General features: G+C 40.6%; 1 long non-coding RNA gene across 5 annotated transcripts in view; it reads left to right on the top strand.

Moving 5' to 3' along the window:
* The window catches only part of LOC106028886 (uncharacterized), a 110,435-nt gene extending 102,248 nt beyond the window's left edge, over positions 1-8,187 (top strand). For 2 of the 5 annotated variants that reach the window (XR_001202519.2, XR_010047943.1), the window contains one exon: positions 1,026-8,186. This is a non-coding gene — a long non-coding RNA (uncharacterized LOC106028886). Of the gene's footprint in view, positions 1-1,025 lie in introns of all 5 variants that reach the window. The other 3 variants (XR_010047939.1, XR_001202518.2, XR_010047944.1) reach the window with 2 other exon arrangements.
* Positions 8,188-15,072: the final 6,885 nt, after the last annotated feature.

Genomic DNA, 15,072 nt, shown 5'->3' on the forward strand with positions numbered 1-15,072 from the left:
AAGGTCAGTCTTCATAACTTAGTGAGACAGTCTCAAAAGAAAAAGATCTGAGGATATAGCTCTACATCCCCTAGATTTAATCAGGATTGCAAAACAGAAAAAAAAAAAAAAAAGCAGACCATTTTCTGGGATCATCAGAGAAAGCTGCATACTCTACATGAGGGTGAGACATTATATTTTTGTTATCCATGCTTTGCAATATGTATTTGATCTACGGATTTATGCATTTTACAGGTCTACACATTTTTAGCATAGTGGCAATTTTAGTAATCCTGTGACAAGTCTCTCAACTGCCAGGGAACTTGGGAAACTGAGATCTGATTTTCCAATTGGTGCCTCCAGAGTTAGAAACAAAAGGAAATAGTGAAGGATGTTTCTCTTCCATATTTTCGTCCTGATCTGAGGGTGTGTGATCTCAGAATTCTTCTGTATGTCTCGTCCCCTAAGAGGGCTGAGCCCACTTAGGTCTGAAGAGAACTCTTTCCCACTTCCTTCTGTTTTGTATGAGTGTCAGACCCAGCTTAGTGATGTGTTCTGAGAAAATGTATGCCTCATCACAGACAAACAGCTGTGTATCGCTACAGAGATTAACTCTGGAACGCTGTTAAAGGAAGGTGTCTGTTTGACAGCGGTCAATTCAGCTGGACACCCCCCATCTGCTCCACCATCCTTTCGGCTTTTAGTACCATGGTGTCTCCTCCTGGTTCTCCAAGTGTTACCCTGCTTCTCTGATAGAAACAGGGGGAAGCAGAACTGGTAATTTATGGCTCCCATTAAGAGGGTTGGCTAGATGTGCAGACAATATGTCTATAATTATTTTGTGGGGCCAAACAGCAGAGGAAAAGTCTCTGCGGAATGGCTTATTTTAACAGGAGACAGATCTGCCTGACCTGGGTTTTATGACAGATGTCAAATACATTGAAGTGTGTTGTGAAGCAGATCACCTTATTGGCAAAGAAATGAAAGACCACCAGGAAGATGGATGAGCACCTTTCTTCAAGATTTTTCTTGTTTTTTTTATGTAGGTACAGAGCCTGGATGGGCAGTGAACCTGAGGAAGAGCCCCTGGGCAGGTGATAGTGGACACTGTGGGCAGCAGTCTGAACTTTTGTCTCTGCATAAGACATAGAAATAAAGACCCCATCTCCAAGAAGCCTGCGAGCGTGTGGAGGAGGAATGAGCACAGAACAGTGTGGGGGCCCGTGTCCAGGAGTGAGCTGGCCCCTGCAGAGTACACTTCCGAGGGGCCACATCCTGCATGCCTCTTAGATCTCGACAGGTTCATTCTCCAGCTTTGCTTCCTGAGGTCAGTCTAACAGATACTTCCTGAATGTCTTTCACCCACCCGCCCACAGCCATCCTGGGTGTTGGAAGTTAGCTCTGAATATCACCGAGCTCCTGTTCCAGCCTCCAATTCTTTCCCTCCTGTTCCTGCTGACTTAGTGACACTGGAGGACAAGAGATCTTGGGGTCACATTTTAGCTACTGTGCAATGTGGAGTAATGTGAAGTAGAATGCGATTGCATTTTTCTTAACTAGATTAAATGGTTGAGGACTCCTGGTTCACAGAATTGAGGGGACTGAACGCATCAGCATCGTGCACTGGGCCTAACACAGGCACTAGCAATGAGAGGACAGACCATATCTGCTCTGAGCATGTCACCCACACAGCACTTCCTAAACTTTCTCCAGAACTTGGGTACAACCATTGCAACTGTGGAAAGTGAGTACTGTCACAAGCCACATAGTGACATTTTCAATAGTGGTCCCATGTTGCATAAAATTCCTCTGACTGGCTGGGTGTGGTGGCACATGTCTGTGATCTCAGGAGACTGCAGCAGGAAGACCCTGTGAGTCTGAGAACAACCTGGGTTACAAAGTGAGTTCAAGGCCAGCCTGAATTGCAGAGTAAAACCCTGTTTCAAAAAGACAACAACAACAAAACAAAGAACAAATAAACAAACAAAATTTCCCATGGCCCAGTGGGGTTATAACTACAGTAGTGTTGTTGCTCATGTGTTTGTGATGAGGCTGATGTACAATAACATACATTCCCCCTGGGCTTGTAAAAGTACAGCACTATAATTATGGACAATGTGCGGTAATTGATAGTGATAGTAAGTGACGGTGACTGGTCTATGATTTACGACGCCATACTTGTTATTATCGTGGATTGTACTTCTCAGTTAAAAAGTTTACTGTAAACTGCGTGACCTGATGGGTGGCAGCAGCCTCAGGCGCGTGATGCTTACATTTGTTGATTGCATCCAGACACCGCAGGGAACAGTGAGGAGGACATTTAGGTTCACACAGGTACAGGCTGTCATTCACATGAGGTTGGCACCTCATGATGCAGTTCTCAGGGTACATCCCAGTGGTTAGGTGACCCCTGACCACGCTGATGCCAGTTGACATCAAAGAGGCAGACATGGTGGTGTAGAGAAAAGAGACTGTCCTATTTAGAAGAAGGAAACCCAAAATTGGACTTGACATAGAAAGTATAAAGGGAGAAGGGTTAGCTGTCTGACTTTTATCTCAAAGGTTGTGCTTTTCAGGTGTTTCACATCGCCCTTCACTGAAACGATCTTCCATGACATTACAAGGCTCTGTGGCCTTAGATCCTGAGCCTCCTCTGCCAAATACCGTAGCAGGAAGCTGCTCCTGGTGACAGATGGATTGCAGAAGGCCGCCCTTTGTCCAAGTGGGCACGGTTGGCACCAGGGTGCTGTGCTCAGTACGAACGGAACACGATAGCTCGGAGCTGCTGCTGCTGAGTGCCTGGGTGCGAGGCATGACCTGTACTTTGGTTTATGGTGACCTCATTGTGCAAGCCTAGAACACAGTGCTGGCCCAGTATCCATATTCAACAAACACTTTCGAGCTCCATTTAGTTTAGTCATTCCCTGCAATGGAGGATAGCTTTATACCTTCAAATAGCTTATCTTGGTCACCAGAAAGACATAAATAAATTATAAAGTGTAAAATGTCACCACAGCTGCATTTATTGTCCCCTTAGAATGGTTCTTCATTTGAGACAATTAAAAAATGTAGCATCTCGTTGTTTCTGGGTCTGCCAGATATAAAATATTAAGTGTGTATGAGTGTGCATGTGTGCACGCATGTGTGAGGCCAGAGGGTCCTCATACTGGGAGAAGAAACTGAGGCAGCACAAATAATTAAGACATTCAAGTTTATCTACCACACAGCATTCTCCAAAATTAGGTAAGAAGTGAAAACAAACTGAAAAGCCCACAGGAAACATTAGTTGTGATAGGCAATATCGGTTGATTTAAGTCTTTTCTTTGGCTTATTCTTTAATACTTTCTTAGACATTGCAGGTAAAATTTTTAGTAAATAAGGAGCGAGGCACTCTTTGTATTGTTCACTTGTTTTGTGTGGCCTTGGGAAGGTCAGTAGAATGCAGAGCTCATTGGCTTGACATTATTGTCATTTGCATAACTGGCCTTTTGACCATTGTTTCCTACCCAGAGGGTGAGGGTGGGTCTGTAAGATGTTTCCAGGGTTTTATCCAACTAACCAACTGCCAAATTAATTAAATGCCGTTCTTGGGAGCAGAGTTCTAATCCCCTATGTGGGAGAAAGTAGAACCTGTTTTTACGTAAAAGTAGTAGATACAGTATCAACTCAAGAGGAATTGCTCTTGCCTACATTAGGGTCCTAAAGATTAGATTTGTCCCTGCTAGAGTGAAGTGATTTGCTATAGACATGTCTATCTTAGGCTGGCTTTAAGTATCAAGGGCGAAATGGTTTTTAGTAGGATTGTAGGAAACACAGACTGTATCATGGGCAGAAGGGGTAGCACATGGCTTTTCAACCCCAAGTGTATTCTATAACATTCTATTTTCTCTGCTTCATTCTGGTGTTTTCATCCTTGTTCTTTTATTTCCCCCTTGAATTTATATTAAATTCATTACATGCTCTTAAGGGAAGAAGTTTCTCAAGGGTTTTAATTGAGATGTAAGACACTACAAATATAAAACATTGGGAAGGGGAGGAGGAAGTCATTCTTGCTTTACTGAACTGAACATTATCTCAAAGGCTTTACACCTTTTTGAAGAAAAAATCACATGTGTTCTCTTTTACGAAACTAGGTCTCAAAGGCCTTTATTAACTTGATCTCTGGGAATAGCGTTTTAATTTTTTCCATGATGATTATGCAAGTTGATCCTGGTAATCTTTGGGAAGGAAAAGAAGTGAACCAATCGACTCATGAACTCCTGTGCTAGGGGGATTCATGTTGGTGGAGCTGGTGTCCTAGGCTCAGAGGGCCCCAGGACTTCCTTGTGTACGACTTGGTCCAATCCCCAGCGGGAGCTGTGCATTGTCCCATCTGTCTGCTATAAACTGCCTCACACATTGCAGTCCCTTACAAAACAGTGGGAGAATAATCCACAAAGTCCTGACCTTATAAAAGAAATACTTGCATTTTGCCCTGATTAGACTAAGTCTCCTATGATAGAACTATACCATGGTGCACATATCTTGTCTAGACCTTGCCTCCATAACCAGGGGACCTCAAATTACTAAACTTTAGCAGCAAATAAAATCAGTTAATGTTAAAATGGGTGGTTCAGATGCATAATGTAGGATTCTATTCTGCTGAACAAGGAGGACTTTTTTTAAAGCGTGTGTTTTAATTTTAATTTAACACAGAGGGGCAGAGACAAATAGATGTGTCCAAAATGTACTTAGTAACAGATTTTTGACTTGGTTATTAATTTTACATAAGTGGTTTCTCTTTTTATTTTTACAAACTGTGAAACTCAGGAAAAAGTAAAATCAGACTCAACCCCCTTTTATTGATGGCCTGCTATGTGCCAGGCAAGGTGTTAAATGTTTTCAAATGCTGCTTCATTTATCCTCATCTTCAGACAAGAGAAAGGAAAGGATGAAACAGCTTGCCCAGCTGGAAAGTGGCAGAGTCATTTTCAGATCTGCCTCGCTGTTAAAAAATATTTCATGTAGCTCATTGAAATTTAACATATTTGGAGCTAGAACCAATTGAAGACTTGCTCGTGGACTTTGCTCTGCTGGTCAGGATCAAGGAAGTTCCTCGGGGCCACAATAAATCTCTAGATGAGGGTGGTCACTCTGTGGCGTCCAGAACCATGGCTGGTGCTCATGAGAGCCTTCCACTGATCAGTGTCTGAGAAATCTCTTCTGTTCTTTTGGGGACCATCATCTTCTCCTGGAGATACAGATACAGAAGGGCTTGTGGGAAGGTGGGGGAGGTGTGGGCAGTAACCAAGTGACTGGAGAGAGCACTGGAGAGGACCCAGTCTCCTGAGACACAGGGGGGACACATGTCCATACAGGTGGTCTAAGTGTCTCCCAAGGGTTCAAGTGTCAATGTTTAATCCCCTTAGGGAGGGCTAAGAAGATAGAAACTACATTTGTCTATGAGGATTACATGTAGGGCCTTTGGAAATCAGGATTAGATGAAGTTATTAGAGTTGTGAGGATGGAGCCCCAGTGACATAATCCCAGTGGCTTTATAAGAAGAGGGAGAGAGACTCAACCGATACAGATATGGGCTCTCTGTCCCTTCCTGTGTGACACTCAGTCCTGCCTTAGGCACTGTGTCATCAAGAAGATCTGCTTCACCATTGCCAGATGAGGGCCCCAGGCTCTGCACCTGCAGTGTTGGAAGCCAAAACAAACAACTTCTGGTACAAACAAACAAACAAACAAACACCTGCTTCAGGTATTTTGTTATAGTAATGACAGTGGACACATTCAGTCTCCCTTTGGAAATTGCTTTCTCTGAGCCATAGTGAGGGAAGGGGTTACATGCTTTTTGAAGTCACTTTTACCTCTCTGGAGGAAATATATATAAATATGCATTGATATGTACAGTGTGGAAAGTTACTGAGTTAGAATACAGTGAAGCCTATCTTCTACTAGTATTCATTGAGTGCCTATTACCTACTGGGTACTGTGCTAGGTGCTCTAGATAAAAAAATGGAAGAGTAAAGTAACCCTATATAGAAGATGGACTTCTCTCTGTGCACCCAGAGAGACCATCTACTGCAGAGCAAGAATGAGGAGCGCCTGGAGGAAAAGCTCAGTCAGGCAGTCGTGCTGGAGTTCAGTCTGAATATTCTTAGCAGCAGTGCTTCAGACTGAAAACTTGGGGAGGAATATGCTAATTTGAAAATTTAATTTTGACAAAACAAGCAAAAAACTAGGACTAGAGTTTCCATTAGACCCAGCCATTCTCTTGCTTATTTTCCTAAAAGAGTTAAAAGCATTATTCCACAGCAATATATGCAAACTCATGTGTTTATAGCAGCACAGTTTATAATAGTTAAATCTTGGAGACAACCCAACAGCCCATCAGCTAATGAGTGGGTAAAAAAGATGTTTTTTTAAAAATACAGTGGAGTACTACTCAGCCATAAAGAAGAATAAACCTGGAATGCTTATAGTTAAGTGGAAGGACCTTGAGACCATACTCTTAAGTGAAATTAACTGGACACAGATGTGTAAATGTTACACTGTCTCTCCGGTGTGAGAAACTGAAAGTGTAAATAAGAATCAAAATGTACAATAGATACTGTGAAATAGGAGGAAATTGTTCAAAAGGGAGGGAAACTGGGGGGTGGGTGGAAGGAAAAAGAAAAAAATGAGAAAATAAAGGATAAAATGGAAACAAAGCTTTGTAAATAAGGAGGGGAAGAGGGTTGAAGAGAGGGAAAGGAAATGAGAAAAAAAGAGGAATCAAGGTATATCATGTACCGGTACAAATTCCCTTTGATGAATATGATCATTATGTATCTGTAAGCTAAACCAATAAGCTTAATAAAAACTAAATTAAAAAAGAACACAAAAATGAGCACATTGCCTTGGAAATAGCAATATAAATGTGGGATGATTGGTGTAAGAAGATGCAGTTCGATGGAGAAGGAGCTTTTGAGGCCAAGTAAAATGCAAGCTCTCTGGGACAGACAAATTATGAGTCTTTTCTTGCAGGACTTCTCAGCTCCTTTGATAGGCTTCCTCTGAACCGAAAATTCCCAAGAGCTGGATCTAACTCTTGCCCCTTTCCTACTGTTTGCACAGATCTCACGGTAGGACACATTGCTTTAGCTTAGGGGCAGTGCCAGCAGTCTTTAGCCCATATATGACTTCTGCTCCTGAAAGATGACTTTGGGCACCTGGAAGAAAAGTGCCATGAGGAGACAGGAGCCCTAAGGTAACAGACAAGGAGGTTGGCGAAATCTTCTCTGCAAAAGAGTTAGGGTGAAGGCAGGAACCGTGGAGAACGGATGGAGATGGGAGCTGCTCACAGTGGCGGCTCTGGCTACAAAGAAGACTCAGGGGGACCCCCAAGTTTGCAGTTGGAAACCCGGACAGGAAAGAGAAATGCTGGGGAGATGTGGAGTTTCTAATTTGGGACATGTTATAATTGAGCTGTCTGTAAGACAGATGGTCAGAGCTGGCCAGCTCGAAGCCAACAATGGAAGATACTAATCTGCTGATTGGGGCACAAACAAACGTAATTTTATTGTTCTGTGATGCTTCAGGTGACTGTTTATTGTCTTGCGACATCTCAGGGGTCATCGTCATTAATATCAGGTATTGCCTGACTATAAATACATGAATCTGTAGATTGCAGAGACCTGCACTTAATAGAAAGCTGAGTACAGATGATTTATTAACTATATGCACTGAGCTATTAATATATCCCTGATACGGCAACCATAGCTAAAGTTAAAAGTAGCCAACAAAATCCTCCCAACCAAACAAAAGTAAAACGATAGACCCTCTACTTGATTTGCTTGCTATCTGAGACTTGCAGAAGCTATTATAAATGCCTCTGTTAGGATTCTGACTTGTCCCTGCCATGTGGTCCTGAGACAAGTGACACAACTTTTTGAAGCTTGGGTTTCTCATTCATAATATATTCTCTATAGAATATTATCTGTAGACTATTAGTAGCCTCATCATTAGCGAGCTGTGAGGATCAGCCAGAGTTAAACAAATCTTTTTCCATCTTTTGAATGTATAAAATAAATTTCTTTAGGGAATAATGTATGCATTGTGATCTAGTAAATGAATTTTACTATTACTTTATTTGGCCTCCAGTTCAGACCAAATAATAACCTGTATATGTGAATTGTAAAAATCCACCTGGTTTGAATTAAGAAAGTGTGAAAAACTCTTCATATGGCAAAATATGTAACACTTCCATCAATTAAAAATAGGTAAAATGTGTTTAAAAATAATGAAAAGTTCATGCGTAATTGAACTGGCTTTTTTTCGTGAGCCTATACTTTTATGAACCTTTATGAAACAAACATTGAAATGGTGCCCATTAAGACATTTGGGTTAATTGTTATTATTCTCGTAAAGTTCACATGATTTTGTAAAAAGTTTTGCAGCTCTGCCAACTAGAAATGCACAGTAACTGCCTTTCATTTTCTCTTCTGAGTTTATTTTTAGTGTTGAAGACCAACATTCACCTTGGCACACAGAGCATTTGCTAAATTGAAAACTTCCTTTAAGCGCCCGGGAACTTTTGACACAAGGGTGCCAAAATGGAAGGGTGTTTTTTTGGTTAATCTAACATGACTTTCTTTGTTCATTCTGCCTTCATCAAAGTGAGACAGTTTTTCTACTAACCTCCAATCGCATCATAATCTTTAATATCATGCTAGAAGGCACTGAAATATTAATTAAAAATACAGTCTAATTATTTACCCGAGCTGGCTCATATGCACCCCCTAAAGTATAATCAGTGGACTCCCTTAAGGGATTTGGTGGTATTTCAGAGTGAAGTAGGAAGGTTTGTTACTCACTTCCACTCGCCTCCCAAGGATAATTACATATGACCTACCACTCACCTGTAGGTCACTAGATCAAATGTAACTTCCCTTGGCAATGTCTAAAGGTGTGTGCTGCTATTGACTGACTTCCAGTGGGTGGAACACAGAAATGAGCAGATCTCTGAATTTGCCTGCACAAGGCTCAGAGAACCTTCCTTGTGTTTCTGAGGGACAGAGGGAAAGCAGAGGGCAGCCAAATAGGTCATTCATTTTAGACCGTCTAAGATGAGGCTCCATAAGCCAAGTGTGAGAGTAGCTCAGATGGTTGAAGGTGTTTGGTGACAGCCTTTTCCCCTGTCTGGTTTAGCACTGACCTGCAGTTACAGGGTGCGCCTGGGGCTGAATATCAGGGGAGGCGTCCCTCTGGGAGCAAAGCAGAGAAGGTTTCCAGGCCTGGCTCAGTGATTAGAACAGTCTTTAAGACCTTCTAGGGCGTCTGGAGACGCAGCTCCGTGGTGAGCTCCTGTGTAGCATGCACAAGACACTGTGTTTGGTCCTCAGCTCCACTAAAATAAAACCAACAAAAAAAAAATGCTTATGGCCTTGAGCTTTTATCTGGCAGAAAGACGGAGAAATTTCTTTCTGCAGGAGACTTACAGGGTACGTAGGTTTTAGACAGAGTGAACCTTGAGTCCAGATATGGTTTAGAAACAATGATTGTAACAAACTGTCTTAATGGATTTTAAAATGATTTGAACCCGGCCTCACATATAAAGTAGTGTCAGTGCCCTACTCAGTCTGTAACCTGGAATTCACCGGCCAGAAGAAACAAACAGGGCACAAATGACCTCATAAGATGGCAAAGGATTCGAACAATGGCAAACAATAGTAAAACTGAGTAAGAGATTTTACACAAACCAGAACTCAGAATGGCTGAGTTGTACGTTTAATGAGGGATACTGTCGCATGGGAGAAGAAAAAGGTGTTTGGGGCCAGATCGAAGAAGGCTTTGCAGACCTTGAGTACTCTTTTGAGGTGTGGAAAGCCAAGGGTAAGTTTTATGTACATGGCAGTGCCACAGTGCCATGGGAGGTTTGAGTTCATCCAGACAGTGACATGGGAAAATATGCTCGATATGGTTTTCCTGATATAATTCAACTTAAAAAATTGGCTGAGGAAAATGAAGAATTCTCAACTTACTTTTCTTTTCTCTTTCTTTCTTTCTTTCTTTCTTCCTTTCTTTTTTTTTTGTTTGTTTTGTACCAGGAATCAAATTCAGGGCCTTGTGCTTGCCAAGCAGGAGCTTATGCTGCTGAGCTGTATCCCCAGCCCTATGCTAAGAATTCTGAGTGGAAATGGACTGTTTCATAATTCAACAGGTGTTGGGAGTCAGGGAGGTAAATCAAGATGCTGAAGATGAACTTGAGGGAGACTGTAAGTGATGCCTCCCTTGGGGTGATCTGTGAAGGGGAAAAAAGCAAGAAGCAGCCAAGTGTTGTGGCCTTTGGGGTTCTCCCTGCTAGAAGTGACAAATAGGATCAGAGCCAGCTGGAGGCTCTGATTCAGAGAAACACAGAGGTCACGTTAAACAGAAAGGTTTTCTGTCATCGTGTGTTAATCCTGATATTGCAGGACTGGGTTGGATGCTAACAGAACCACTGGAAAACATCCCAGTGTACATTCCAACTGTTCCAATAGATGACTGGGTCGTCTATCAGTTCACTCAGAAGTCTTTATTGAGCACTTGTTGTGTGCTTTATTGATGAGATACACAAAAGCAGAAGGCCACGTATTAGATTTGTGTTTCTAAAATGCCATCAGTCAACGTGGAGGAGAGCACAGAAGGAGGGGAAGGAAAGAAGGGGTGAGGGATGAATTGCTGTCAATGGCAACAGTTTAGGTAAGAGATAATATTAGCTTGGATTAGAACAGTTTTGCAACCTTAGCACCAGTGACATTTGGGGCTGCATAATTTTTGCTGTGATTCTGTCTTATGCACTACAGTATTATTGATCTCTGCCACTGAAATATCAGTAGCGTTCCCTGCATCCAGTTGTACGAAATCTAGCCTAATATTGCTGGGCCATGCTGGAGTAGAGGACAGAAGAGGACCAATGTGAATCATTAGAAAGCAGAGCTGATGAGAGATGATGTGATCAGGGTGACAATGAAGGAAAGGAAGAGGACAAGGGAGGAGCTCATGGGACAGGGTTGGGTTCCTACAAGAAAACCAGACAAATGTCACTGAGTGAGAAGCAGACTCGTGCAGATCAGTGAGCCCTGGGGCAGCCCATGTGACACCTCCAGAGGAGATGGGAACAGCATGTGAAGCTCTATGGCTGGGATACAGGCAACCCTGCTTGGAGACATTGGGTTTATAGCTGATGGCTCATAGACAGTGACAGGGTACCTAATGGGAATGGATGAGGTCAATCAGAAGGAATAGAGCCTCGACAAACCTCAATGGGTAGCCAGCATGGAGGCCAGAAGATGCCCTGGAGCCTGCAGCAGTCTGCATGCTGCACATGAGAAGGCTGGGGAATCAAGATTAAGAGCTCTGGGGTCCAGTGGGCCTGGTTTTGCATCCAGGTTCCATCGCCTGAGATTATACCACGGCGGGAAGGCTACATTCACCTCTCTAAGCATTGCCATATTGTTGGCAGGGATTAGGTGAAGTGGTATAATGGAAATCTTTTGCATAGATCTGACTTACAGTAGTAAGCGCTGGGTAAAGTAGGAAATGGCACAGAGCCGTGGAGGTAAACAGAGATGGAAACATTCTTCAAAGACATTCTACTCAAAGCCCTGGGCTGTCAGCAGTCAGAGACAGAGCAGCAGCCTCTCAACCCTGGGGCCTGAATAGCATCAGCTGTAACTCTATACAGCCCCAAGCCTGCGTGCCCCAGGGTAATGTAATGAAAGGTGTTTCTCCCTCTCCCTTTGGGACAGGTGCTCAACTGATAGAATTTAGGGTTTCAAATTCCAGAGCTTAATTGTTTGTTCAACATACAAGTTAGCCCAGCTCCGAACACCTGTGGACTAAGTTCTTTTGATGCCCTAATGCCTGTCTTTTATTAAGCTCTTTGCAAGCAGTCAAAATAAGACCAAATGCCCATGTGTCGCTGCATGACCACATGGACGTGGAGCAGGCCAGCTCCAGGACTGCACAGAAGTGCTTAAAATAGCAAGCGAATCCCTGGGCTCTGGAAAATATGGTCATGTGATTAATGCAACCAGATTTAGATATACAATAAAATTAAATAATATATATATTTGCCTACACACATAAAATCTCCTATTAGTTGTAGTTGAGGTTTTGTCATGTTGAATCTATAAAAAATGATTTAAAACGGATGGTTTTCAACAGCTGGTTGTGCTTTCAGTCTTCCATGAAGAAGTTAAAATTAATTTTAATGTTGATGGTGCTTATTGATGATCATATTCATAATAAATATCCACTGGAAAAATTCTCTGGCACATCTATGTGACAGAGAGGTCAAGAATGTTAATGATGATCACAACTACAAAATGCAATTCAGTCAATTGCTTTAATTAAATCTAAAGCTACTTTATGTCTTTTCATTTTTATAGTAAACTGATTGTGAGGAAAAGGGCATCATCTTCCTCTGGGTCCTCTTTTGGAGTCCAAAGATGTGGTCTTGGATTGTGTTTTTAACATTTGCATTCTTACATCCGCATGGAATATTTAAGGTGATTATCAGTCTTAAGTGTAATGCTTCTGCTTTTATTAGGGGAAGAAAACACGGAGATTTCCTTTTGAATGTACTTTTATGGATGGAAATCTTTCCCTTCACAGACACTAATCTTCTATTTACAATCTGGGCTATGTTGGTTAGAGCCAATGTTTTAAAGTAAACGCGAGAAATGTCTACATTCCTGTGGATTCATTTTCATTATATTTCAATCAGAAAAAAGGAAACACAGCTATCTGAGTTTCTCAATGCCACTTGGACATTATTATCACATAAGATGCTCTTTTGTGAATTGCAGTGTCATCTACATCATTGTATTAATTATTTAGGCTTTTAAACTTAAAGAATAAAAAAGAATTTTAGAAAATCACTGAATCAGTCAATCGAGTGTCCATGCAGCTTTTCAACAGTTACTTAGTCCCAACTGTGTGCCAGGTAGTCCTACAGAATCTGAACGTAGCTACAAACCACATAGACAAAATCTTGCCTAAACCCTCATGGGCTTTATGTTTTCATTTAAAGAAAGTGAGACAGCAAAATAATATCACACAGTGGCTTAGGAATATGAAGACAAAAACAAAAGTAAAAATAAAGCAAGAAGATGGTAAGTTACCACTTTTTCCTGCCTCCCCTCTTTCCAGCACCCCAGTTCTAGAATACAACATCCTGCTTCACAGGAAATCTCCCTGACCCAAGCAAAGTAGAATATGGATACTCATGTTCAGGGTGATATGTTTAATCTGAAAATTTGAAATCCAAACTGTTCCAAAATTTCAAAATTTGAAGCCCTGACATAATATTACAGGAAAGAAATTCCACACTTGATCTCATGTACTGGATTACCACCAAAATACAAATTCACGAAAATATTGTGTAATATTAAATTCAGCCTATGTTTCATGTGAACCAACAAATGTCAATATATAATATTATATTCAGGATAGGGTGTATGTAAACCATAGTTCAATTTAACTGGGTCATATCTCTAAAATCCCTTTACACATATGTAAATACTACCATATATATATATATATATATATATATATATATATATAACAAGATCAGAAATCTGAAACACTTCTGGGCTCAAACATACAGATTAAGATCACTTGATCTGTAACTGGAAAGAGAGTGAGTAGAGTACAAGTCCTCTGGGCCGGACGAGGAAATCTCCAGCAAGATGATGTTTGTGTTAAGTGTGAATGTAAGAATTATCTTCACCTATTCACAGTACCATGAAGTGAGGCTCCTCCCTTCATGGAGATGTTCCACTAAGGGGCTTTACGCTTTGAAAAGAATAAGAGTAGATAGAATGTTTCATGTGAGCCAGCAAATGTCAATATTTATCTGATTGTTAAGGTTTAGGAATATCCTTTGTACATTATTATTATTTCCATTTTACATGGTACGTATAAACCAAGAAATAGTGTCCACGATAATTGACTGTAAGGATGAAACATTTGTTTGCTTAAGTTCAAAGTCTACAGTAAGAAGGGTGAGGAGTGACTTTAAACTGTTTTTGGAAAAAAGAATCAGTCCTTCATTGTCAAACAATTAAAAGAAAAAGAAGAAAAGAGAATCATGACATGAGTAAGGTAATTATGCATAAGATTAATATGTGATTTCTTGTCAAAAAATGAAGAGTAAAAGGCAATGGTTCACATATTCAGATGCATGACAGAAGATGATTAATCAAGAATTCTATACCCAGCAAAACTATCTTCTAAAAATAGATGGGAAATATATCCTTATTGGGAAGAAAAAACCCCACATCAAACAACACAAACAAACCAAAAGTAACACAGAGAAAAAACTCTGTAGCTAATAGACCTTCCCTACAAGAGGAACCTAAAAAGAATCCTTTAAGCTGCAGCAAAAGTTAGTAAATGATAACTAACAAATGTAAATACATAGGTAAGTATAAAAGATAATACAAGTGTTTTTGTAAAGCTTTTCATTAATTTAAAAATTATTTGTAGTATAGATTAGCTGTAGTATAGATAATAGATAATATGATTATCTAAGGTAATTGCACAAGGAAGAAGAAGAAATGGAATTCTGTTGGAAAAAGTTTTGGTATACTTTTAAAACTAGGTCATTATTAATACAAACCAGATTGTAAGCTACAGTCCTGAGCATACTATGCAAGGCAACCACCAAGAAAATAACAAAACTACAGTAAAGTAAATAGGAAAATCATTGACAAAGCATATTGTAAAATATCTATTTACCACAAAGGAGGCAGTAATGGCTGAGTAAAGGAATATAAAAGAACATAAACTATATAGAAAATACATACCAGACTGGCAGATATAAATATGACCTTATTCATAATTACTATAACTGTACTAATTGATACAAACAGAAAGAAGAGACTTATAAAAAAGGATTAAAAGCATAATTCAACTTTGTGCTACCTAAAAAAGACATGCTTTAGCATCAAAGACACAAATACGTCGAAATTTTAAAAATAGAAAAGTTCACCAGTAGAATAGTAACCAACAAAGTGGTTCTATTAGTTCAGGTGAAATAGATTTTAACATAAATGTAGTTATTAGACACAAAGGACA

The sequence above is a fragment of the Cavia porcellus genome, unplaced genomic scaffold (genome assembly GCF_034190915.1).
Source record: "Cavia porcellus strain 051 isolate PalLab524CR breed Dunkin Hartley unplaced genomic scaffold, mCavPor4.1 scaffold_6, whole genome shotgun sequence".
NCBI classification, from domain to species: Eukaryota; Metazoa; Chordata; class Mammalia; order Rodentia; family Caviidae; genus Cavia; species Cavia porcellus.